Source organism: Erinaceus europaeus, chromosome 8, assembly GCF_950295315.1.
Source record: "Erinaceus europaeus chromosome 8, mEriEur2.1, whole genome shotgun sequence".
NCBI classification, from domain to species: domain Eukaryota; kingdom Metazoa; phylum Chordata; class Mammalia; order Eulipotyphla; family Erinaceidae; genus Erinaceus; species Erinaceus europaeus.
Window position 1 is genome coordinate 93,906,822 of NC_080169.1, and position 27,960 is coordinate 93,934,781.

General features: G+C 37.9%; 1 protein-coding gene across 1 annotated transcript in view; it reads left to right on the forward strand.

Annotated features, from left to right (window-relative positions):
- Window positions 1-8,486: 8,486 nt before the first annotated feature.
- HYAL4 (hyaluronidase 4) overlaps window positions 8,487-27,960 on the forward strand; it is a 41,623-nt gene continuing 22,149 nt past the window's right edge. The window contains exon 1 of the mRNA XM_060195723.1: window positions 8,487-8,647. The gene's annotated coding sequence lies outside the window, so the exon portion shown is untranslated. The remainder of the gene's footprint in view (window positions 8,648-27,960) is intronic.

Below are 27,960 nucleotides of genomic sequence, written 5' to 3' on the forward strand. Positions count from 1 at the left end.
CATTGTGAAAAGGAAATATTAAGACTGCACTGTTTGGGAAAACTAGGTAATCAAATGAGTCAGGAAAGAAGTCTCACACAGAATGAACAATGTGGGCAAAGGTATGAAGAACCATGTAGTCATCTAATAAAGTGTAGTTAATCCTGCTCAAGAAGATGTTAGTCATGCAAAAAGAGATGTTGAGCAACTAAATTTGTGTATTTTGGGATCTGACTATTCGGCAAACAATGGAAAATATTAGAGTTATTTGGACAGAGAATTTACAAGATTAGATTTATACTTTAATAAAAGTAGTGTAATGGTAAATAGTTGTCAGTTCTTGAATAGGTTTGAAGTGACTATGTGGTAGAAAGTCTGTATCACATCACAATGTTATTGTTGTAGTCTATGAATAGTAAAGACTTGAATCAGGAAGTGGAATTGAGACTATAAAGGAGGAGATGGACGCCATAAACAATAGGAATAGAATCAAAATTTGGAAATGCATTGAAGCAAAGGTTTACTAGAGAAGGAAGAGAAAAAGTTAGTGGGAGTCCAATTAATTGAGAGTGGGGAAGAGATAGACTTAAAAAAAAAAAAGATAAAGGGTTCTTTTCCAGACATGTCTAACTTTAACATTCTGCTGTAGTGGAAATAGGCTGAAGAAAAAGCCTATTTCAAAAAATGCTTTCTAGGTGTAAGAGCCTGGGTCCAGATGTCTATATTATTGAATTCTAGAAGACTTCCCAAAACTAAAACCCACTCACTTAAAACTCTTCCAGAACATTGAAGAGGAAGAAACACTGCCAAACACATCCATGAAACTAAGATCACTCTGATCCCTAAAGCTAGAAAAGATTCTACCAAAAACAAAACAAGCAAAAAAACAACTATAGACCTATATTCCTAATGGGCATTGATGAAGATTCTCAGCAAAATCTTGGGAAATCAAACCCAACACATAATGGGATTCGTTCTTGACCAACAGAGACAGTTTATCATTCACAAACTAATGTGACACCATATCAGTAAAAAGAGAGACTCAAAAAACAAGCTTATGTAAATTAATGCTAAAAAAGCATTTGACAAAATCCAACACTTATTCATGATAAAGTCCCTTAAGAAATTGGGAGTAGAAGGGAAAATTCCTCAACATATTATACAACACACACACACACACACACACACACACACACACACACACACACACACACACACAGAGTAAACCCACGACTAACGTTGTATTCAACAGGAAAAAACTGAAAGTTTCTCCTAAAATCAAGAAATATATACAAATGTCTACTCTTATAATGATGATTCAGAATGGTCCTAGAAGTCCTTGCTAGTGGAATCATGGAAGATGGAAATGATATCAAAGCCATTCAAATATGAAGAGAAGTTAAAGTATGACTGTTTTCAGATAACAATACAGCTAGGAACCCCCCAAATTCCACCAAAACCTACTAGAAACCATCAATAAATTCAGGAAAGTAGCGGGATACAAAATAAATACATGTGGAACACCTTGTTGGTGGCAATTCTATACACAAATGATGAGTCAGGGGAAGTGAAACTGAAGAAAGCAGTCCCATTTATAATTGAACCCAAAAGATAAAACATCTTGAGGTAAATCTGATAGAGGAGGTAAATGATCTTTACAATGAAAATTATGAGAAATATTGAAAGAAATAGAAGATGGTCCAAAGAAATAGAAGAAGACACCCCTTTCATGGATCAGAAGAAAAAATATTAACCATTTTCCTAAAAGTAATCTATAGATTCATTACATTCCCTATAAAATTCCAATGATATATCTAAAGGACATTAAATAAGTTTTAGAAAATTGAAAAATTACTTTGGAAACATAAAATACAGACAGGGAGAGACAGAGAGAGAGAGAGAGGGATAGGGAGAGGGAGAGAGAGAGAGAGAGAGAGAGAGAGAATGAGAGAAGAGCTCCTAATGGAAGAAAAAGATGAAAAATGGAGATACCATTCTCCTTGATTTCAGTTTATACTATAAGGGAATAACAATTATGACATCATGGTATTGGAACAAAAACAGACACTTAGATCAATGGAACAGAATAGAGAGCCTAGACATAAACTTACACATACCTGGGCACATAATATATGACGAAGGACCCAAAGCTGATCAGTGGAGGGGTGGGGAAAAGGACCTCTTTAACAAATGGTGCTGGGAAACCTGAACAGTCAGGTGCAGGAAAATGAAACTAGACCACCACTTAATACTATACACTAAAATGAAATAAAATGGGTCAAATACCTGTATATGAGACTTGAAACTATAAAACACATATAAGATAAGGGAGTCGGATGGTAGCGCAGCCGGTTAAGTGCACGTAGCCTGAAGCGCAAGGACCGGCTTAAGAATCCCTGTTCGAGCCCGGGTTCTACACCTGTAAAGGAGTTGCTCCACAGGAGGTGAAGCAGGTTTGCAGGCATCTATCTTTTTCTCCCCTTCTCTGTTTTCCCTCCTCTCTCCACTTCTCTTTGTCCTATCTAACAATGACGATATCAGTAACAACAACAACTACAACAACAATAAAAAAATAAAATACATATAAGATAATATTAGTGAAGCACTTCAAGACCTTAACATCAAAGATGCATTAGGAGACGTTACCACATGCATAGGTGAAACTAAAAAGAAAGTAAATAAGTGGGATTAAACCCTTTTTACACTCCCCACTCCTATGGATAACTCATTTTGATAGTGGGCAGAAGAAAAACACTAAGTGGAGAAAGGAGAGTCTTTTCAACAAATGGTTCTATGAAAATTTGGTTGAAATATGCAGGAGAGTGAAATAGGACCACAACATATCACTCTATGCAAAAGTCAACTCTAAATGAATCAAAGTTTAGAGGTTAGACTAGAAACCATCAAATACATAGGAGAAAACAATGGTAGACGACTCCAAGAAAATGTTGCTTCAGAAATATCTATGAAGAATTAACTTCTGGGGCTGGGTGATGACACACTTGGTTGAGTGCATATTACCATGCACAGGGACCCAGGTTCAACAAGCCCCTAGTCCCCACCTAAAAGGGGAAAGCTTCACAAGTGGTGAAGCTGTCTTGCAGGTGTCTGTGTCTCTCTTCCTCTCTGTCTCCCTTTGCCTCTCAATTTCTGGCTGTCTCTATCCAATAATAAATTAATTAATTAATATAATAAAAAACAAATAGTTTTGCAAAAAGAATCAGTATAACAGTAAGGCAAACAGAAACAGAAATGAACTTATGGGATTACATCAAAAAGAAAAGCTTCTGCACAGTGAAGGAACCATTACCAAAACAGAAAGACATCTTACTGAATGGGAAAAGATACTGATTTACAAGTGATATACCAGACAAAGTACCAATAACCAAAAGGTATAAAGATCTTGCAAAAATCAGCAACAAAAAATACATACAGCCTCATTAAAAATGGGGACAGGACATGGACAGAATCTTCACATACGAAGAGACTCAGGGAATCAATATGTATATGAAGAAAACTCAAAGTTACTGGTTATTAGAGAACTTCAAGTAAAGACAAAGAGGTACCACCTCACACCTGGGAGGATGACATAAACCAGAAAGGACAGAAACGGTAAGTGCCAGCCATGATATGGAGGAAAAAGAAACACTTGTATACTACTGATATGAATGTAAACTGGTTTCTGATATGAATGTAAACTGGTTCAACTCCATTGGAAGATAGTCTGAAGATATCTCAGAACATCAGCATTTCCTTAGAACAAAGATACACTTATTTTTTATTTTTTGCCCCCAAGTTTATCTTTGGAGCTTAGTGATTAAAGGATAACTCCATGTCTCCCAGTGGCCATATTTTTCCTTTTTCTTTGATAGAGAATATCAGGGAGATAGATAGATAGATAGAGAGAGAGAGAGAGAGAGAGAGAGAGCAAAGAGGAGGAGAGAGAAAGAGAGAGGGAGAGAGAGAAAAGAGGAGGAGGAGGAGGAGGAGAGAGAGAGAGAGAGAGAGAGAGACCTGTACCCCTATAATATAGTTCATGAAATTGCCCCCTGCAGGTGGGGACCAGGGACTTCTCTCTATCTGAATGAAAAAGCATCCCAAGAGCAGTGAAATTTTGAGCAGATCAGGTCCAGGTTCCTCCAAACAAAGAAAAATAAATAGAATCTATATGAATTCTATCAAACAGACATTAAAGAAATTTGCAAAAAAAAAGTTACACAATGCTACTTTTTACTGATTTATTTTTTTGTTTTGGAAAACAAAGCTACCTACATAGACATACATTACTATTACTAATGCTAGTGTAATAGTAAAAGAATTCTATATATTTCAACAAATTTTCTTTTTACTTTAAAATCAATAAGTATACCATTTCCTCCTTTTTTCTTTTTAAGAAAACTTTTAAATCTTTCTATTTAATTTTTTTTGTTATTGGATAGAGACAGAGAGAAATTGAGAGAGGAGGGGGAGGTAGAGAGGGAGAGAAAGAGAGAGATACCTACAGCCCTGCTTCACCACTTGTGAAGTTTTCCCCTTGCAGGTGGGGACCAGGGGCTTGAACCTGGGGACTTGTGCACTGTAATGTGTGCACTTAACCAGGTGCACCACTGCCTTGCCCCAATATTCCATTTTCTCTATTGAATACTAACATAGTAAACATCAATAGACACATCTCACAAAGATCAACATTCTGTGATATTCATTGCAAGTTTGAAAGCATAAAGGGGGTCTTAGAAGAAAACTTTTGAGAGTGGTATGCTAAGACTAAATGAAATAACACAGTGGTATAGTCTCCATATTTCTTAGGAGCATGGCAATGAAGACAAATACAAACTAAGATTCCTTAATTAATTCTGTCTTTTGGACAAAAGAATCTTCAGTATAAACCTTAGATTTTCCACAGAAAGTCTTTATCTTACAGAAGCATATGATGTACTATTCAGAGGTGAAAATATGATGTCTGAAATTTGCTTTAAAATAACATGATGACCAGGAACATCAGCATAAACCTTCTTGTGGGCCTCTCCCCACTTGCCCTCACTATAAAGGAGCAATGGTAGGAGCTACTCCACTCTCTGAGGGGAGGTTGGGTCATCTTACACTAACACTCCAGGAAGACTGGTTCTGAAATGAGTGCAGCCTCGAATATTCCCGTCTGTGACCATGAACTGCGAGCTCAGACTGACAGGGACTCAGAATTTGCACAGGCTCCTGTGCTAAATATAAATATGGGGCCTGGGTCAGGCAGAGTAGGTAAACAGTTAATCTTATTCGTAGATTTTCTTCATGATTGGGAGCTACTCTCTGCCCTAATCCAACTTTCTAGCCCTATTCTCAACCCTGACACCATCTTCTTAAACAATATTTTTGTCCAACTCTCTGTTAACTATCAAACTCGGGCAAAAACTAGGATAGTCATAGTCCCCTTGGAAGATTCCTAAATTTTTAAGAAGAAGTTATCATTATTTATTTATTGGATAGAGACAGACAGAAATTGAGAGGGGAGGGAGAGAGAGACAGGAGACAGAGAGACACCTGCAGCACTGCTTCATCACTCAAAAAGCTTCCCCCCACTGCAGGTAAGGACCAGGGGCTTGAACCTGGGCCCTTTGTGCACTGTAACATATGTGCTCAACCAGGTGTGCCATCACCTGGCCCCAGAGAACACACCTAAAATTTACTCCTTACTTCTTTCCACCCTAAGATCCTTATTCTGATCTGTTCTGTTCCTACATTTTGTTTCCTGTTCACTAATAATTTTTACCTCATGATTCCATCCTTACTTCCTTGGGAAGATGACCTTACTAGTGTGTCCTGGAATCTCATCTCTTCAGAGCCCTACACCACTAAGGAAAGATAGAAACAAACTGGGGTTATGGATCGACCTGCCAACTCCTATGTCCATTGGGGAAGCAATAACAGAAGCCAGACCTTCCATCTTCTGCACCCCAAAAAGAATTTTGGTTCATACTTCCAGTGGGGGAAAAATGATAGGGGGAGGATGACCAGAGGGCTCTGAACTCCAGCTCCATTAAGACCCAGAAAGAGAAGAAAAAAGGAAGGGACATTCAGAAATAGTAGTAGGTGTATGTGTAACTTAGAAATGAAGAGAAGATGGGGCCATGGGAAAAATGGACAAATAAAGGCAGATAGTTGTAAAAATAATAGTTAACCCATATTTTCCACTTTGGGACAACTGCTGTAGATTCCAAAGGAGGGAAGGGAAATACAAAAATCGGGTGGTGGGAACGATGTGAAATTGTATTCCTATTATCTTGTCATTTTTCAATCAATATTAAATCACTAATTCCTATCTTGATTAGCATTTTAATAGTACCAGTTGAAAGGAGAATCAGGCTTAATTACTTCAAATGTCATAATTGCTTCAAATGCATTAATCATAGTTTCTTTTCTTTTCTTTCTTTTTTGTTTTGTCTCTAGGATTATTGCTGGGGCTCAGTGCCTGCACAATGAATCCACTACTCCTGGAGGCTGTTTTTTCCCCTTTTGTTACTTTTTTTTGTTTTATCTTTGTTGTGGTTATTATTATTGTTGTTATTGATGTCGTTGTTGTTGGATAGGACAGAGAAATGGAGAGAGGAGGAGAAATCAGAGAGGGGGAGAGAAAGATTGACACCTGCAGACCTACTTCACTGCTCATGAGGCGACCCCCTGCAGGTGGGTAGGCAAGGGCTCTAACTGAGATCCTTACTCCGAACTCAAGAAACGAACCTACCCTATGACCCAGCAATCCCTCCCCAGATGCCCAACTACGGATAAGTGGCTAAGGAAGTTGTACTATATATACACAATGGAGCACTATTCAGCTGTTAAAAATCTCCTGATTCATCTTGAGTGGAACATGAGGGAATCATGTTATGTGGGGATAGCCAGAAAAAAATATGCATATTTCCATTGAAAGACATAGAAACATATATCTTGACTTTTCCAACAACCCAATAGTAACTACTTAATAGGCAAAAAGACAAAATCAGGTATTTATAAAACACTTCATGAAATGAGAAATGACAGTGGTTACTATAAATTGCTGTTTTTTCAATAAGTAAATAGTTAAATTTTCATAGGATCATCAACTAGTGATATATGAAATCATGTGGATGGCCAAGAAAAAATAAACTGAGTGGTTCCAGAACTCTCCATTATGGTAGTCACTAATCACATGCAGTGACTAGGCATATGAGATAGAGTCAGAACTGAGTCAGACTGTATATATTAAATACACACTGTATTTTAAATATCTATTTTGAAAAAAATGACAATATTTCATTAATCTTCTTACATGGACTATGTATTGAAATATTACTATTGATGCATTTATTTAACAACATTGATTTTACTGACTAAACATTTTACAGCATAACTATAGAAGCATGTAAAATTGCAGAGTGACTCATTATATTTCTATAGAAAATTGGTGTGGGGCTTGGCCTATTTTAGTTAGTTATTATATTAATGAAGGCAGGGTACTATTGGAACAGGATTAGTCAAATTAATTAATGAAGCATGATAATGACATAGAACTTAGGTCACTGCATCGTTGGTGACTCAACCAAAGATTTTTTAATTCAGTTTTCACCAAAAATAATCTACAACTGTATGTGAGAATCATTTATAATGTAGACAGTGCTCATGATGTCAAAGAAAGAAGAGAATGTTAATTAATCTGTGTGATACTAGTATTTTGGGTGGGATAGGTTCATGATCAGAAGCCAACATTATTTAAACCATCATCCAATTACTAAGCAAGGCATTCCATTGTGTATTATTCTTCCCCAAAAGGATAGCTCTGTCTTTACTTCCATAATTCAAATTACACCTCAGAGAAAAGAGAAAGAGATTCAGAGAAAGAGAGAGGTAGATATGTAAAAAATGATGAGGATTTATGTGCAAGAAAAATTAAAATAAATAATTACACTTAGTAGTTTTGTGATGTCCTGTTGCTACTGTCATCGTCATTAAGTACTAATATTGACTATGTATACACTTTCTATGGACATATACAAATGTACATATCTATTTAAGTAAATATAAAATCTTTGCTTAATAAACTTGCCTGATTTTTCTAAAGTTTAACAGTTACAAAGAGAGATCTGCTTACAAAAAATGTTTTCTTTTATTCACAACCAGGAAACCAGAGTTTTAGCTCTGATTTCCACATTCTCAACTTCTGTTTATGAGGGGGATCATCCCATACTTGTCTTTGTCTTTCTGACTTAGCTCACTTAATATTAATTCTTTCTAGCTCCGTCCAAGATGGATCAGAGAAGGTGGGCTCATTGTTCTTAATAGCTGCATAGTATTCCATTGTGTATATATACCACAGCTTTCTCAGCCATTCATCTGTTGGGCATCTGGGTTGCTTCCAGGTTTTAGTTATTATGAATTGTGCTGCTATGAGCATAGGTGTACACATACCTTTTTGGTTGGGTATTATGGAGTCCTTGGGGTATATCCCTAGGAGAGGAATTACTGGGTCATATGGAAGGTCTATGTCTAGCCTTGTGAGAGTTCTCCAGACTGCTCTCCACAGAAGTTGGACCAATTTACATTCCCACCAGCAGTGCAGAAGGGTTCCTCTGTCCCCACAGCCTCTCCAGCATTTGTTGCTGCTGTCCTTTTTGATGTATGCCATTCTCACAGGGGTGAGGTAGTATCTCAATGTTGTCTTTATTTACATTTCTCTGACAGTCAATGACCTGGAGCAGTTTTTCATGTGTTTGTTAGCCTTTTGGATCTCTTTTATAGTGAATGTTCTGTTCATATCCTCTGCCCAGTTTTGGATGGGGTCATTTGCTTTTATGTTGCTAAGTTTTCTGAGCTCTTTGTATATTCATTTAAGATAACTTCAATAAGTACTTGATGTGTACCTTTTATTCAAACTCTGACTGCTACTTCAGAGATGGATCAGATATATTCCTCATCCTCAAGTTGTATATAAATATATTGACTGATTTGATTCCTTTATGAAGAGGCTTATATCTTATTTTTGGTTGATTGATGGATGTTTATAATTGTTTCTCATTCTTGCCATATTTCTAACATTACATAAGTGCTAGTAGAACTAATCTTGTGATAGAACACATGATTGTCTTAGGTGCAATGATACAGGTATAAACAAAGTGTTATTAAAATACAGATAGAATTGCTTAACTCCCTATAAAGTCACTGAAAAAAAAATGATTGAAGAAGAGCTACCTATACAGGAAAATTAAAATACTGGTAGACAAAAGTTATAGAAGCAGTTCCAATATAATTATTGCACAGTGAAACAATGGCAGAAAAATCTCTGTGTCATGATGCTGAGGGTAGATTAGGGGGGTGGGTGAAAAATACAATTAGAAAATAATTCAAACCCAAACAGAAAGGCTTATAAACTACTATTTAAAAATAGTAGTTAAGGATCTTGAAGATAGAACTTGTGATTTTTAGTACCATGATATTATGCCATGGGTGATTGATTATATTTCAGTATTGGATAGTCACCTCTGAAATCATGCAGTAGAGCTTTCATGGGTGTGTCAGTTACTAACAAAATGTTTGGAATTACCACCGTGAATAATGGCATTTGGTTACTCCCTTTCAAGAAAATTATGTACATAAACTGTGTTATCAATGTTATAATATAATTCTATGACTTCTGCCAATAGACCCTTGACTTGCATGTAATGAATTCAAAGCATGCTGTAAAAAGGGTTTAAATCTGTGGTTTCAATATTATTTACTTAAATTTCCCCATCTGTATATTATTCTTACTAATTTTTAAAGTATGCTTTGCTTCAGTTTTTTCAAAATTATGTATGTATATTTTAAATATTTATTTGTTCCCTTTTGTTGCCCTTGTTTTATTGTTGCAGGGTATTTTTATTGATGTCATTGTTGTTGGATAGGACGAGAGAAATGGTGAGGGGAGGGGAAGACAGAGAGGGGGAGAGAAGGATAGACACCTGCAGACCTGCTTCACCGCTTGTGAAGCGACTCCCCTGCAGGTGGGGTGCCCGGGCTCAAATCCGGATCCTTAACGCAGGTCCTTGGGCTTCGTGCCACGTGCGTTTAACCCGCTGCGTTACCGCCCGACTCCCCCAAATTATATTTTTTGGTTATTTAAGATATCAAGGAAAATTAAAAAATATACATAAATTTATAAACAGGATTGATGAATGAGTGCAAACTATAGCGTATGCTTTGCATAGAAATTTAGCACAGGTGTTTTGAATAGCATATAATAGCAATATCATTTGGCTTGTTCTAAAAATTCTTGGGTTGTTGTTCGTTTGGAAATTTACACCTTTCGCCATCTGAGAAGCTGCTTAATTCAACAAGGAAGTATGACATAAACCCCACACTCATGTCACCTAATGACTTGCCAAATAAAAACAGAGGCTTAGAGGTTTCACAGCTGTTGGCATAGAGCCTTTGGAATTCTGGAGTATTCTTATTGTTGCTAAAGAAATGAGTTGAAGAAGTCAAAAATAAGAAACCTGGAAGAAAACTAGCCTGTCAGCATTCAGAACTGATTACTGGGGAATTACTTTGTGGCTAAAAATCCACAGTGTTTCAGCAACTTGTTTTAGGAATGTTTACCCTCAGGCCTTTCACTGAGCATTTTGCTACAAATCTTTTTGCTTAGCTCCTCTATAAAGGGTTTTATAAACCACAACAGCTTGAATATGCTAGTTTTCACAAAGACTACCAACTCCATTAAAAAAAAAAAAAAACCAGCCTTCCCGGATGTGGGAGGGACCTTAATGCACACAGGATACGATTATGCAGTTATTCTTCTTGTTATCTCAGAAGTCAAACAATAAGCTGGGTCTCCACCATGGACAACCAGGATCCTGTTCGTTTGTATAGGGTCCACTCCTTTTCAAACTTCAACTAGTTGCTCATTTACTTTCATATGAGTGGCATAAACATTTATTGAGCAATTAACTGTTTATTTCTTTGACTAAGCAAAGAGAATCTTTCACCTGGATTTAGATAGCCACAGTGTTTGTGAGTTGAGATTCAGAAAAGGAGCTCTTTTCCTATTTAAGATTCCATTAACCTTGTGTGAGGTTAACTAGTTTCCTCAGTCTCACTTTCACAATCTGAATCTTTATCATAATGGTGTGAGGATTTTTTTTTATTTTATTTTTTACTTTATTAGATTATGCCATTTTCTTTCTGTCTTTCTTTCTTTTTTTTTTTTTTTCCCCCTCAGAGTGTCTTATCCTCATGGATCTTGGTACAGGTCTGTGATAAGATTCTCATCACGGAGATGATTATGCCATTTTCATGCCTCCCACAAACACAACTTTATATCTCAAAAGTTTTCTGAACTCAGGCTACGTGGACATTGTTGGCTGCTGCCAGTCCATAATTGTACTGCCCATTCTTGGATCACACTGAAAATATGTTGTCAGACAAGGCATGTTTTGACCTGTCATCCCTGGGCCAAAAGTGAATTTATAATCCCATTTCTGCCAAAAGAGGCAAATCTTTGAGCAGAAATAATAATAATAAAAGCCAAATACTCTGTTAGAGTTAGAAATCTATACTGAATTTTCTTGGAAGCTATTAGAAACAGCCAAAAACAAAAGACAATGTCCAAAATGCAAGTCAGAAAGATAACTTAGTGGGAGACCTGATCTATTTTTTTAATTTAAAATTTTAATGTGTGAATATGTATACAACTAAGTAATCATGTTTTTTTTAAATATTGGTTATGCTTTGATTTATCAGTAAAAGCATTTGTTTCTAAGTAAACTATTTAATTAATATACTTTTCTACAAACCAGGAGGCAGTTTACCTAGTGGAGCCTATACCATACTATGTGTAAGGATCCAAGTTGTAGCTCCTTGCCATCCCATGAGAGTACCAAGCAAAATGAAGCTTCACAAGTGGTAGAGTGGTGTTATGGTGTCTTTTCAGGAAAAATGCAACAGAACAAAAACAAAAAGCTAGAGTCTACCAAGAGTAAAGCCAGTATAAAGCCCCAGCAAGGGGAAAAATATGTATATAATAATCAGATATGTTTGTTTGTCAAACAGAACTCTGGAACAATTCTGTTTTCTTACTTCATTGTTTAGATGACTTTTCTCCTTGGCCTATTGCTTATTGAACCTCTTAAAGTTGATACTGAAAATTCTGGTTCTTGAGCGGATGTCAGCTCTGCTCTTTTTTTCTCCCTGAAAAGTCATTCTGACTTACTGTGCGCTCACATATTACGATAGTTAAGTGTTCCAAATTTAAGAAAAAGACACACACTGTTCATCAAGGGCACATTAACATCTTTGCAAGTGAAATAACTCAAGGGTGTGCAGATTCTTGTACTTTGCTCTTGTTACATATTTAGCAGTGGGTTTATACCACAGAGAAGGATCAAACACATTTCAAGGGAGAACAAGGAAGTCAGTTGCATACTGTGCAGTTGTTCATTGCCTGTGAAATTTTATTGCTTCTGTTCATAAGATTTCCTCATTTAAAAAGCCATTCTAAGCCATTTTTAAAGCTAAAACCACATGCTGCCACTTTTCATTTCTTCACTGTCAAAAAATATTTGCTAGCATACATATATGATTACAATCACTCCAATAGAAATTATTGCAAGAGCTGTTCTAGAACAGATTAGAAGGTTAGCATCTAGAGACTGAAACAACAGAAGGAGGGGCCAGACAGTGGCACACTTGTTAGAGGACATGTATTACCTTGCACCAGGACCTGGGTTCAAGCCTCTGGTCCTCACCTACAGTGCTGCAGGTATCTTTCTTTCTACCTTCCTACTTCCTTCTCTATTTCTGTCTGTATCAAAAAAGAAAAAAAAAAAAAAAGGAAAGGCCACCAAGAGCAGTACAGTCAATGCACCCCAGCAAAGTCAGTTTTTCAGTAGGAAACAAGGCCAGAGGAATGTGGGATGGCATTCAAGGTATTGAAGGACAATAATTGTGACCCTCATATCTTACTTTGTAAGACTACCATTCAAATATGAAGGAACAATAAAAGTAGTAGTAAATATATAAAACCCAAAGAAATTTGGCATTACCAGATGTACTTTGAAAATGCCACAGAGAAAGAAAAAAGGAGCATTTAACTGTAACAAAGAGGACACACAGTGAAACAGACTCAGAAGCACAAGTCATAGAAACATGAGACAAATTTAAAATATGAAACAGGAGGAAGAAATGGGTAGATGATGTTCAAGCAAAAAAAAGTATGATATGAACATTTTTTAACTTAATAATTTTTATTAGTGATTTAATAGTTATCAACAAGATTGTGGTATAAGAAGGGTACAATTCCATATGATTCCCACCACCAGAGTTCCGTATTTCCTCCCCTCCACTGGAAGTTTCTCTATTCTTTATTCCTCTCTGGGTATGGACCAAAGATCTTTATGGGGAGCTGGAGGTATAAGGTCTGGCTTCTATAATTGCTTCTCTGCTGGACATGGGCTGGATCCAGACCTGTTGACATACCTGTAGGGCTCTGGGGAGGCAGAGTTCCAGGACACATTGGTGAGGCCATCTTCCCAGGGAAGTCAGGTTGGCATCATGGTAGCACCTGCAAATTAGTGTCTGAAAAGCATTAAGATACAAAGCAGAACAGATTGTGTAATAATAAGGAGCTTAAAGGTAAAAGCATAGCAGATGAAATTTGGGGTCTTCATGTTGGAAGGAGCTAGGAATACTATTTTAAGTATATTCCAAGGGGTCCATGACTTTATTAACCTTTAACAGAGCCCAACAGCTAACATGCAGGTGGGCTAGGAGTATTGTCTGGAAAGACGGTGTCAGAGTTGAGGACTAGAAAGCTGGATAAGGACAGAGAAAAGCTCCCAAATATGGGAAAATTGTATAAACGTCATTAACTGTAAACCCCATTGTTCTGATCTCGGGCCCATATCTATTCATATTTAGCACAGGAGCCTGTGTAACTTCTCCATCGCATCCCTGTCAGTCTGAGCTCACATTTCATGATCATAGCTAGGAACATTCTAGGTTGCACTCATTTCAGGACCAATCTTCCTTGAGTGGCAAATTATATTGGATAGGGACAATTTAAAAAAGATTTTCTTTCATTTATTTTTATAATGCACACATATGTAAATTATACATAATATGTATGTAGCACATGTTAATGTATGTGTAGTCCTCTTATTAAATGATGTAATTTTCTCTCTACTTTTTAATAATCCCCGTATATTTTGTTATACATATATAATGTATATATTATATGAAATACATTGAGTTTCCTTAAACTGGAGTCTATTTCTAAAATTATTTTGTACTTTTTCTTGTCCCCTTTTTTTTTAATTCTCTTCCTTTAGCATGCATGTTTTTAAATACCATGTTTCTTATGTGAGTTAAACTTTATGTTTCACATGATGGCAGAGGACCCAGTGGGGGGTTGCATTGTTATGTGGAAAACTTGGAAATATTATGCATGTACAAACTATTGTATTTACTAGAGACTGTAAAACAATCCCTCAATAAAGAAATTTTAAAAAATCACTTTCCAATATTGTGCACTATATATCATCCAATTTGCACAAACTTTTCTCCTAGTTTGTTTATTTATTTATTTATTTATTTATTTTGTGGTTTTTTTTTTTAATTATTATTTTTTATTTAAGAAAGGATTAATTAACAAAACCATAGGGTAGGAGGGGTACAACTCCACACAATTCCCACCACCTAATCTCCATATCCCACCCCCTCCCCTGATAGCTTTCCCACTCTCTATCCCTCTGGGAGCATGGACCCAGGGTCATTGAGGGTTGCAGAAGATAGAAGGTATGGCTTCTGTAATTGCTTCCCCGCTGAACATGGGCGTTGACTGGTCGGTCCATATTCCCAGTCTGCCTCTCTCTCTCCCTAGTAGGGTGGGTCTCTGGGGAAGCTGAGCTCCAGGACACATTGGTGGGGTCTTCAATCCAGGGGAAGCCTGGCTAGCATCCTGATGGCATCTGGAACCTGGTGACTGAAAAGAGAGTTAACATACAAAGCCAAACAAATTGTTGAGCAATCATGGACCAAAAGCTTGGAATAGTGGAGAGGAAGTGTTAGGGGGATACTCACTGCAAACTCTAGTGTACTTCTGCTTTCAAGTATATATTTTGCAGTAGTTTATGGATATGTGTGCACATAAGCTCTCTCACAGAAACTGGTGTATATCTAGGTTTTGGGACTTTGTTAAAAAGTGAACCACCTGAGATGAAATTAGAGTGTACTATGAAAGTAAAGGTTCCACCCGAGTAATGAAGCTGAAGGGTTGTCATTCCACACGTGAAGTCACTGGACACAGTCTGAGGTGAAGCATGTTGAGGTGGCAGTCGTTGCGTTGGTTAGGTTGTGATCAGCGGATGCAATATTATTTGATATGGATTGGGAGAGGCATACAGGAAAGTGGGCCCTATCCAAGAGTTCCAGGACTGGGGGAAGTAGGGGATCTCTAGTGGAGATGTGAGGTTCCTGCTGTCTTAGGGTTCAAAAAGACAGTGGATATTTAATGTTATCATCACATTATTTGGTAATTGGGTTAACTTTGAAAAGTCCTTTTGTTAGGGTTTGCTGTACAGTACCCAGTATGTTGTATATAGCTGTGCTATTGGATGCTTCTGATCTACTTGGTCTAGGCTTTTGAGAGAGTCCGCATATCAAATACACAGCCTATATATTCAAAAGATTCATTTTGTATTTTGAAAAACTTTGAGATATACAATTGATTTCCCCCTCTCATATTAATTAACTAGTGATTTATATGTCTACATTTTGCTAGGAGTGTACATAAACACCATTCCCACCAACAAAAGACTGTGACCCATCCCTACCACCCACTCCCACTCCCCACTGTCCCAGGAAGCTGCATGTCTACCCATCACCACATGGTTTTTACTTTGGTGCCCTACTTACAATTTGGTCAGGTCCTGCTTTTAGTTTCCCTTTCAGATCTTCTTAGTCAATTTCTGTTGATGAGTGGGATCATCCCATACTCATCATTATCTTTCCGTCTTAGCTCACTTAACATAATTCCTTCTAGCTCTGTCCAAGATGGGTCAGAGAAGGTGAGTTCATTGTTCTTGATAGCTGCGTAGTATTCCATTGTGTATATATACCACGGCTTTCTCAGCCACTCATCTGGTGTTGGGCACCTGGGTTGCTTCCAGGTTTTAGCTATTATGAATTGTGCTGCTATGAACATAGGAGTACACACCTCTTTTTGGTTGGGTGTTATGGAGTCCTTGGGGTATAAGCCCAGGAGAGGAATTACTGGATCATGGAAGGTCCATGTCTAGCCTTCTGAGAGTTTTCCAGACTGCTCTCCACAGAGGCTGGACCAATTTACATTCCCACCAGCAATGTAAAGGGTTCCTCTGTCCCCACAACCTCTCCAGCATTTGTTGCTACTGTCCTTTTTGATGTATGACATTCTTACAGGAGTGAGGTGGTATCTTAGTGTTGTCTTAATTTGCATTTCTCTGACAATCAGTGACCTAGAGCAGTTTTTCATATGTTTGTTAGCCTTTTGGATCTCCTCTGTAGTGAATGTTTTGTTCACATCCTCTGCCCATTTTTGGATGGGGTCATTTTCTTTTTTGGTGCTAAGTTTGCTGAGCTCTTTATATATTTTGGTGATTAGTTTCTTGTCTGATGTCTGGCATGTGAAGATCTTCTCCCATTCTGTGAGGGGTCTCTCTGTTTGTTTAATAGTTTCTTTGGATGTGCAGAAGCTTTTCAATTTGATGTAGTCCCATTGGTTTGTTTCTGCTTTAGTCTTCCTTGCAATTGGGTTTGATTCATCACAGATGTCCTTGAGGTGTAGGTGGGAAAGTGTTTTACCAATGTTTTCCTCTAAGTATTTGATTGTTTCTGGTCTGACATCTAGGTCTTTGATCCATTTGGAGTTGATTTTTGTTTCTGGTGAGATAAAGTGGTTCAATTTCATTCTTCTGCATGTTTCAACCCAGTTTTCCCAGCACCATTTATTGAAGAGAGCCTCCTTTTTCCATTTAATCCTTTGGGCCCCCTTATCAAAGATTAGATGCCCATAGGTGTGGGGATTTATTTCTGGGCTTTCAATTCTGTTCCACTGGTCTGTATGCCTATTTTTGTTCCAGTACCATGCTGTTTTGATGATGATGGCTTTATAATATAGTTTAAGGTCTGGGAGTGTGATGCCTCCATTTCTGTTTCTTTTCCTCAAGATGGTTTTGGCAATTCTAGGTGTTTTCAGGTTCCAGATAAATGATTGTAGTGTTTGTTCTATTCTCTTAAAGAAGCTTGGTGGGACTTTGATGGGTATTGCATTAAATTTGTATATGGCTCTGGGGAGAATATTCATTTTGATGATATTTATTCTTCCAATCCATGAACATGGGGTATCTTTCTATTTCTTGGTATCAGTTTCTATTTCCTTGAGTAGCGACTCATAGTTTTCAGCATACAAGTCTTTCACTTCTTTGGTCAACTTTATTCCTAGGTATTTGATTGATTTTGCTGAAATAGTAAATGGGAGTGATTTCTGGATGTCTTCTTCTTCAGATTTAGTGTTTGCCTAAAGAAATGCCAGTGATTTTTGTACATTGATTTTGTAGCCTGATACCTTGCTATATTGCCTAATAACTTCCAGTAATTTTCTGCTGGATTCTTTAGGTCTTCCATGTATACTATCATATCATCTGCAAATAGTGAGAGCTTGACTTCTTCCCTTCCAATCTGAATTCCTTTGATTTATTTCTCTTGCCTAATGCTATGGCAAGAACTTCCAATACTATGTTGAAGAGTAACAGTGACAGTGGACAGCCCAGTCTAGTCCCCGATCTGAGGGGGAATGCTTTCAGCTTCTGTCCATTGAGTATGATGTTGGCTATAGGTTTGCTATATATAGACTCCACTATCTTGAGGAATTTCCCATCTATTCCCATTTTTTGTAGAGTTTTGAGCATGAATGGGTGTTGGATTTTGTCAACGGCTTTCTCTGCATCTATTGAGATAATCATGTGGTTTTTGGCTTTGCTTTTATTGATGTGGTGAATGACATTGATTGACTTACCGATGTTGAAACAACCTTGCATTCCTGGGAAGAATCCCACTTGATCATGATGAACAATCTTTTTGATATGTTGCTGTATCCGGTTGGCCAAGATCTTGTTTAATATTTTGGCATCTATGTTCATCAGAGATATTGGTCTGTAGTTTTCCTTTTTTGTTCTTTCCCTATCAGCTTTTGTTGTCAGGGTGATGTTGGCTTCATGGAAGGTGGAAAGGAGTACTCCTGTTTCTTCAATCTTATGGAAAAGCTTAAGAAGTATGGGTACTAACTGTTTCCTGAAAGTTTTGTAGAATTCATTTGTGAAGCCATCTGGTCAAGGACTTTTGTTGTTGGGGAGATTCTTAATAAAGGTTTCAATTTCTTTGTCTGTGATTGGTGCATTTAGATTTTGTAGTTCTTCTTGGTTCAGTTTTGGAAGGACATATGCTTCTAGGAATTGTTCCATTTCTTCAGATTTTCTAGCTTGGTGGCGTATAGTTCTTCATAGAAGTTTCGCAGGATTCTCTGGATTTCTGTGGTGTCAGTTGTGATATCTCCTCCATCGTTTACAATTCTATTAATTTGAGTCTTCTCTCTTTTTTGTTTGGTGAGTCTGGCTAGGGGTTTGTCAATTTTGTTTAGTCTTTCAAAGAACCAACATTTGGCTTCATTGATCTTTTGTATGGTTCTTTTATTTTCGATGTTGTTTATTTCTGCTCTAACTTTAGTGATTTCTGTCCTACTGGTTGTTTTAGTGTTCCTTTGTTCCTCTTCCTCTAAGTCCTTGAGGTGTGCAGTAAGATCATTCATTTGAGCTTCTTCTTGGTGTTTAATATGTGATTATGGCTATAAGTTTCCCTCTCAGTACTGCTTTAGCTGTGTCCCAAATTTTTTTTTTCTTTTTTTTTTTCCTTTTTCCAATGCTTTATTCCTGTCCCAAATATTTTGATAGGTTGTGTCTTCATTTTCATTTGTTTCCAGGAACAGTTGAATTTCCTGCTTGAGTGAGTCTTTGACCCAGTGGTTCTTAAGGAGTATGTTGTTTAGTTTCCAAATTCTGTGACTTTTAATAATTGTCTGTTGTTAAATGTTAGTTTTACTCCACTGTAGTTTGAGAAGATACTTGGGATGATTTCAATGCTCTTTAATTTATTGATGCTGTCTTTGTGGCCTATCATGTGGTCTATCCTTGAGTATGTGTTATGTGGATTTGAAAAGAAGGTGTATTCCAGTTTTTTGGGGTGAAGGAGTCTGAAAATGTCCAAGAGGTCTAGTCTGTCAATATCTTCATTCAATTCTCTTGTATCTTTATTGCTTCTCTGCTTTGTTGATCTGTCTAAGTGTGAGAGTGGGGTATTGAAGTCTCCCACTATTATTGTATTACAATTAATGTATTTTTGAAATTCTTTCAGTAGGTGATTGATGTATTTAGATGGTCCCTCATTGGGTGCATAGATGTTAATAATTGTTAAGTCTTCTTGGCTGATTGATCCTCTAATCATTATGTAATGTCCTTGCCTATCTTTTATTACTTTATTTAATTTAAAATCTATCGTGTCTGTGATGAGATGGCTGTTCCTGCCCTTTTTTGTGGTCCTTTAGCCTGTATGATAGTTTTCCATCCTTTCACTTTAAGTCTGTGTTTATCTTGTTGTGACAGATGGGATTCTTGCAAGCAGCATATGGTTGGGTTATGTTTTCTGATCCATCCCCCCACCCTGTGCCTTTTGTTGGGTGATTTTAAGCCATTGACGTTTATTGATATTATGTATTTAATGTATTGTAGTGCCATTGTTCAAAAAAAAATTTTGTTTCCTCTGATATATTGCAAGTATTATAGTGATGTTCTTGTTTATAAGAGGTCTTTTAGAACCTCTTCAGGGCCGGCTTGGTGATGGTTGCCTCCTTTAACTGTTGTTTGTCTAAGATGGTTTTGATCCCTCCATCTAGTTTGAATGAAAGTCTAGCAGGATATATTATCCTTGGTTGAAACCCTTTTTCATTCAGGGCTCCATAGATATCTTGCCATTCCCTTCTGGCTTTTAGAGTTTGAGTGGAGAAGTCTGCAGATAGTCTTATGGGTTTTCCCTTGTATGTGACTTTTTGTTTCTCTCTTGCAGCCTTTAGGATCCTTTCTTTATCCTTACTTCTTCTCATTGTGACTATGATGCATCTTGGTGTCTTCAGGTCTGGGTTGATTCTGTTTGGTACTCTCTGGGCCTCTTGAATCTTGATGTCCTTTCTGTTATTCAGGTCACGGAAGTTTTCTTCTATTATTTCCTCTAGAATGTTTGCTTCCCCTTTCTCTCTTTCTTCCTCTGGCAGGCCAATTATACGAATGTTACTTCTTTTGATATCATCCCATATGTCTCTGTTGTTGTTTTCAGTGTCTCTCAATCTCTTTTTAAGCTCTTTCACCTCTTTCTTCGTTTTCTCTAACTCATCCTCTGTCTGACCAATTCTGTTTTCTGCTTCTGTTAGTCTGCTTTCCCTTGCCTCAGCTTCTTTCTTCATTACAGCTATTTCAGCTTTCAGTTCTCTAATTGCCTCAAGATAATCAGTATTTTCCTTGGGTGTCTCAACTGTTGTTTCCCTAATACTGCCATTTCTTTCCTCCAGTGTTGTTTTCATTTCTGTGATTAAAAAGTTTATTATTGCTTGCATACTTTTCTTATCTATGGTTACTTCTGGCTTATTTGTAGTTTCTTCTGGGCTCTTGTCTTCATTCATTGGAGTAGCAGTTTTATTTGTTTTTGATCTACCCATTTTTTTGATTTATGTGTTTCTTTTTTTTATGCTTGTTGTTCCTCAGTTGTTGTGTCTTGAGTACAAGTAACACTGTACTAAATACCTTTATGACAATTGCACTCACCAACCTCCGGAATTACAGTAGCAACTGAAGCAAGTATTGAAGTAGTTTAATCACCACCAGTTAGCTAAACAATTTCCCCAGTCCATGAATAAATAGTAACCAAATCCCAGTGAAGAAGAAAGAGAAAAGAAAGAAAAGGGATAGCAAGAATAGACAGTTATGCAAATCTACTATCCACTGTATATTCTAGGGGTAACAAGAGTGGAAAGGGAACTAGAGTAGAGATACACACATAGAGAGTCCACTCTGCGTCAGATTTCTTCCCCCAAATAATTCACAAATTCAGAAAGGCAAAGAAGAATGAAGAAGTGTATGACAAGATAAAAAAAAAAAAAAGAAGCAAGAGAGAGAAAAGGGATAAGATAAGAAAAAGAGCTGTAATTAAAGAGCAGTGAAAGGAAATTCCCAAATATGTATCAGTGAATTCAAAAAAGCACACAATTTGGTGGTGTGGGTGCTGGGGGTTGTGACTTTGGAAGCTGTAGGATTAAGGAAGAAAAGATGACAAGAATGAGAAAAAGAAAAAAAAGAAAGAGAGAGAGAAAAAAAAGAAAAAGATAAGAAAAAGAACAGTCATAAAAGGGCAGTGAAAGGAAAGGGTTTTTTTATGTATTCATTTTTAATTATTTAATTAGTTATGAGGGGTGAGGTGGGGGGGGTTGGCTACTTAGAAAGACAAAAGGCTTGATGTTTCAGAAGGGTATGGACTTAGAATTAATGATACTCCCTGGTGGGACAGGAATTTGGTAAAGAAAAGGAGCTCCTAGCAGGGTATCCTGCTAGAAGCTGGTCCCCAGGGACTGGTTATGTGGGGGTGGTGGGGAAGGAGGTATGCTTAGAAATTGAAAGGAAGAAAAAAAATTTTTCCCCTTTTTTCCTACTCTAATTCTTAACCCAAATTAAGTTATAGTCACCTCCGTGGTGTTACCACTAGGACCCCTTATTGGCTGGCCTACTAAAGGCAGAAAATCCTACCGTTTCCAGGAGACGTGGTCTGAGCTCAGCCACTAGCAGCTTCTCAGTCTGCCATCTTCCGGGAACCCCCCTCCCTCTCTTAGTTTATTTATTTATTTTTTTACATATTGAAGATTGTTGCTATTTTCCTTATAATAATACATAGATAGCATGTTGCTTGAGTGTTATGTATTCAACATTTGCATACACTTCCATTTGAATGAGGCTGTTTTTCTGGGACAAGCTAGTATAAATGACAGGAGAAGGATATAAGAGACAATTCACTCAGTAGAGCATTTGCTGTTTGACATTTGAAGGCCTACATTTGAGGCCTGGTGATGCAAGAGAATACCATGGAAGGCACCAGGGGAGGTCCATAAATGGTGGAATTGTGATGTAGTATCTCTACTGTCATTTCTTTTTCTTTCTCTCACACAAATACACCCTAAACAGAATAAATGAAAAATTGGGTCCCTGAGATAACTCAGTTATATATATATTTATTGCCTCCAGGGATTGCTGGGGCTCGGTCACTGCACTACAAATCCACTGCTCCTAGAGTCCATTTTTTTTCCCTGCTCCTGGAAGCCATATTTTCCCTTTTGCTGTCCTTGTTGTTATTGTTATTGTTGTTGTTATTGCTGTATAGGACAGAGAGAAATCGAGAGAGGAGAGGAAGACAAAAATAGACACTTGCAGGGAGTCCGGCGGTAGCACAGCCGGTTAAGCCCACGTGGCGCAAAGCGCAAGGACTAGAGTAAGGATCCGGGTTAGAGCCCCTGGCTCCCCACCTGCAGGGAAATCGCTTCCCAAGAGCTGAAGCAACCAGCAGGAAAGTCAGGCTTTGCAGCTTCCAGCCAACCTGGCCCTCGGCTGCCCTTCATTCAACACAGCCAGAACCCAAGTTTCTACCACAAGTGACTTACCTTTCTTCTTCAATCTAACATCCCATATGCCCAGTTATGTGTGTCCCAGGCCAATAAAAATCTACTTGCCACTGCCAAAAAAAAAGAAAAATAAAGAGCTGAAGCAGCTCTGCAGGTGTCTGTCTTTCTCCTTCTCTCCATCTTCCCCTCCTTTCTTCATTTCTCTCTGTCCTAACAACGACTACATCAGTAACAAGGGCAACAAAAAGGAATAAATAAATAAATAAATAAATAATCTTTAGAAAAAAAAAATAGACATGTGCAGACCTGTTTCACCGCCTGCAAAATGAGCTCCTTGTAGGTGGGGAGCCGGGGCTCCAGGATCTTTGAACTGGTCTTTGTGCTTTGCACCATGTATGCTTAACCCGCTGTGCTACCTCCAGGCCCCCAATTCAGTCATATCTTATATGCAAGAGGACTTGAGTTCTTCCTATGACTTTTTAAATTTTATCTCCTTCTTTCCTGCCTTCCTTCCTCCCTTCCTTCTTCTCCCTCCCTTCTTCCTTCCTTTCTTTGTTTCTTTCTCTCTTTCTTCCTGGGGAGATTAGTGGTTTACAGTAAATATAGTTGTTGATAACTGGGTAAAATTTCTCAGTTTTCTGCAGGACACTCCCACCTTTAGCCTATGTCCTCTTCCACCATCATGCACCAGTACCTGAAAGCACCTGGACCTGAAAACAACCCCAGCTCCCTAAGTCCTTTGCTTTGGTGCAATACAACAATCTTTTTATTCTTTTCACAGGAGTACTGTTTAGTTCTGGAATTTGGTGGTGCTTTGGAAGGAATTGTAGATCCTGGTACCTCAGGCATGAAAGTCTTTTGCATAATGACCATAGACTCTCCTATTTTATTTCTCTGCATTTTAAAGAATATGGGGGAAGGGGAAGAGGCAAAGTCAGTGAATTTTATCTTCCAGGTTTTTTTTTTCCCCCCTCAAGGACTCTCATTGCTATAGTTTATATCTATTACCAAATGACCTGCATATCTCTGAAAGACAACTACTGGATGGTTTCTCTCACATGTGCAATATAAATAATTGAAGGACATGAACGTCTTAAATAAACAATAGCTGGGAGTCAGGCGGTAGCTTAGGTAGTTAAGCGCAGGGGACACCAAGCTCAAAGACCTGCCCAAGGATACCGGTTCAAGCCCCCGGTTCCCCACCTGCAGGGGAGTTCCTTTACAGGCGGTGAAGCAAGTCTGCAGGTGTTTATCTTTCTCTCCCGTCTCTGTCTTCCCCTCCTCTCTCCTCTCTCCATTTTTCTCTGTCCTTTCCAACAACGATGACATCAATAACTACAACAATAAAACAAGGGCAACAGGTCAGGCGGTGGCGCAGTGGCTTAAGCGCCCGTGGTGCAAAGCCAAGGACAGGCCTAAGGATCCCGGTGAAGCAGGTCTGCAGGTGTCTATCTTTCTCTTCCCCCTCTCTGACTTTCCCTCCTCTCTCCATTTCTCTCTGTCCAATCCAACAACAAACAACATCAACAATGGTAATAATAATAACCACAACGAGGCTACAACAACAAGGGCAACAAAAGGGGAAAAAAATGGCCTCCAGGAGCGGTGGATTCATGGTGCAGGCACCGAGCCCAGCAATAACCCTGGAGGAAAAAAAAAAAAAAAACAAGGGCAACAAAACAAAACAAATAAATTTTTTTAAAAAATAATAAAATAAACAGTAGCCAAACTTTCTAGGAATTTGTGAAAACTGGTGCTTATCATTGTGTGTGTGGGTGTGTGTGGTGAGAAAGTAGGGGCACAGAGTTTTGTTGGTGTGAGCAGTGTGGAACTATATATCCCCTGTAATCTTTTCTTTTCTTTTCTGTTCTTTTCTTTTTTGCTTCCAGGGTTATTGCTGGGTCTTGGTGCCTGCACTAAGAATCCACTGCTCCTGGAGGCTATTTTTCCCATTTTTGTTGCCCTTGTTGTTTATTGTTATTATTATTGTTGTCATTTCTGTTGTTGTTGTTGGGTAGGACAGAGAGAAATCAAGAAAGAAGGGGAAGACAGAGAGGGGGAGACAATGACAGACACTGCAGACTTGCTTCACCATTTGTGAAGAGACCCTGCTGCAGGTGGGGAGTTGGAGGCTGAAGCTAGGATCCTTAATCCATCTGGTAGAGCCCTGTGTGTTTAAGCTGTTGTGCCACCGCCCAGCCTCCAGCCCTGTAATCTAATGATTTTGCAAACCATTTTTAAATCAGTTAGCTTCCTCCTCCAACACCCACCACAACAAAAAAAAAAAATCTAACAACAACAACAACAAAACTACACAGGCTCTTCAATATCTTTGTGAGAAAAAAAAATCAAGTAAAAGTATTATCCCTTAATGAAGCCTGGTTTGTGGCATCACCCTAAACCAAAGCTAAGTAGTGAAAAAATTCCTGACTAAGATCTAACCTATGATACAATATTTTAAATTACAATATGTAGTTATCTTGAGGGAGAAGTATTTTCTTTTACTTCATTCCACTACTTATAGAAGGGATCTATCTAGTTGACTGCAAATCATAGTATTATCTGGGACAAAATTTAGATTGAAAAGAAAATGGTTCAGATAGTCAAGGTAAGCGTGAAAAAATATAAGTAGAAAGACCTGTCCTCATTGTGGTAAATTATTGTGGTAAATTTATTACAATATAAATATCAACATAGACTGCTTTCACAGTAGGAGCCAGCTAGGTCACATGTGCACATGTATGGTCAATGTCATAAGATATGAGCCATTTTTCTGTAGTGGAATAGATATAGTGAATTATCTACTCAACAAGTAGTATTTAAATAATGAAATGAAAAGAGGATATTTGGCTACCATCTCAAAGCACATATAAAATATGTTATCCAGGTGCACTACACTTTTAAATCTTAGAGGGAAATCATAAAAATGTAAAAAAAAATTGAGAAAATGTTTCATGAATCTGGAGTAAATAATGCTTTGTTATCTAAGACATACCCACACAACTAAACAAGAGTAAAATTTATATGCTGTATTAAAATGTATGTACATCAGTAATGGTAAAATGAATAAAAAGAGACAACAAATGGTAGTACGAAAAAAAAGAGGGGGGCCAGGTGGTGGCACACACATTATTGGTTAAGAGCTCACATTACAGTGTGCAAGGATCCAGGTTCAAGCCCCTGGTCCCCACCTGCAGGAGGAACGCTTCACTAGTGCTGAAGCAGGGCTACAAGTGTCTTTCTGTTTCTCTCCCTCTCTGTCTCCTCCTCCTTTCTCAATTTCCCTCTGTCTATATCCAATAATAATAATAAGCCTGACTGAATATGGGATAAATGGATTGGTAACATACAAATTTTCAACATCAATTTCCTCTTGATTTCTTTCTTTCTTTCTTTCTTTCTTTCTTTCTATTTTCTTTCTATCTTTCTTTCCTTCCTTCTTTCTTTTTTTTGCCTCCAGGGTTATCGCTGGGGCTACATGCCTCCACTATGAATCCATTGCTCCTGTGACAATTTTTTGATTTTTTTGGATATGACAGAGAAATTGAGGGGACAGGGAAGATAGAGAGGGGGAGAGAGGGATAGACACCTGCAGACCTGCTTCACAGTTTGTGAAGCGACCCCCTTGCAGGTGGGTAGCTGGGGGCTGGAACTTGGATCCTGGCACGAATCCTTAGGCTTTGCACTATGTGCACTTAACCCTGTGCACCACTGTTCTGACCCCAATTTAATTTCTCAAGGGTGTAATTTTACTGTCTGAGAACATGTCAGCTGAATAAAAGAAACACAGATACCTGAAAGTTAAAAACTTTTTTTTTAACTTCACAAAAAACAAACAAAACTTCAACTTTAATTTCTGATACCGACCCATAGATGGATGTGATGAAGAGCCCTCTGCTGTCTTAAATGAGTGTGAATTTGAGGTTTATACTCAGTGGCGTTAGACTGGTTTGGGCAAACTTCCTGAAATGACCAAGAGATTGCATCTTTATGCTAATGATTTCAGTTTGTAAATAAGTAATTTCATAATGAAAGATCGTTTTAGTTGACTTTTGTTTTATATAGGCAGCTATCAATGAAAATGGTAATTTTAAATATTGTTTTGACTAATATCCTTAGTTTTAATTTTATTTATTTATTTATTTACTTACTTTTACCAGGGCACTGCTCAGCTCTGACTTATGGCAGTGTGGGGAATTGAACCTGGGTTTTGAAAGACTCAGGCAAGAAAGTCTCTTTGCATAACCATTATATTATAACCCCACCTCTTATTTTTTATTTTTTTGAGAAGAGGAATTTGCTCAACAATTTCTAATGCCAAACCTTTTTATCTGGAAACACTTCAGGCAACGATTAGACACATTTTTGAGGGGCGATTAATGGCTTAAAGTAAATAAAGTTTTTGCTATGTGTGTAAAATTTCTCAATTTTCTGCAACTCCAGACTAGGTCCTGCTCCACCATCATGCACCAGGACCTGAACCCTGTCCCGACTTGTCCCAAAGTACTTTACTTTGGTGCAATACACCAAACTCAGTCCAAGTTCTATTTTGTGTTTCCACTGCTTCTCAATTTCTTTCCATTAGAGAGACCACCTTACCACCTTACCACCTTACCACCTTACCAACTAGAATATTTTAAAGCAGCCACGTTCTCCAAATTCTCCTTTCATTGTCAACCACCAGATGGTGCTACTTCCACTTATTGTCCCCAAACAGCAACTAGTGAAGAAAATTGTGGTGAAAAAATTCAGTTATGTAAGTTCACATGGCGCAAAGTGCAAGGATGGGCAGAAGGATCCCAGTTCAAGCCCCCGGCTCCCCAACTGCAGGGGAGTCGCTTCACAGGCGACTTTCCCTCCCCCTCTCCGTCTTCCCCTCTTCTCTCCATCCTATCTAACAACAACAACAACATCAATAACAATAATAAATACAACGATAAAACAACAAGGGCAACAAAAGGGAATAAATAAATGAACATTAAAAAAAGAGAAAACTTTTTTTAATAATTCAGTTATGTAAACCTGTTTCATTCAAGAATTTCAAGAATTTGTATTGCGATAGGGAATTTGTAAATGGAAACTGCTAGCTGTTGAAAGGCTACTGTAACACATTCAAATGTTTAACATTTAGGCCATTTTCATGTGTTTAAGCAAAAAGGTCAAGGGATTACAAAGACAAGCTGTGAAACAGAAACCCTGCAATCACTAAGAGCCTCTGATCTTTTACAGTTGGGTGC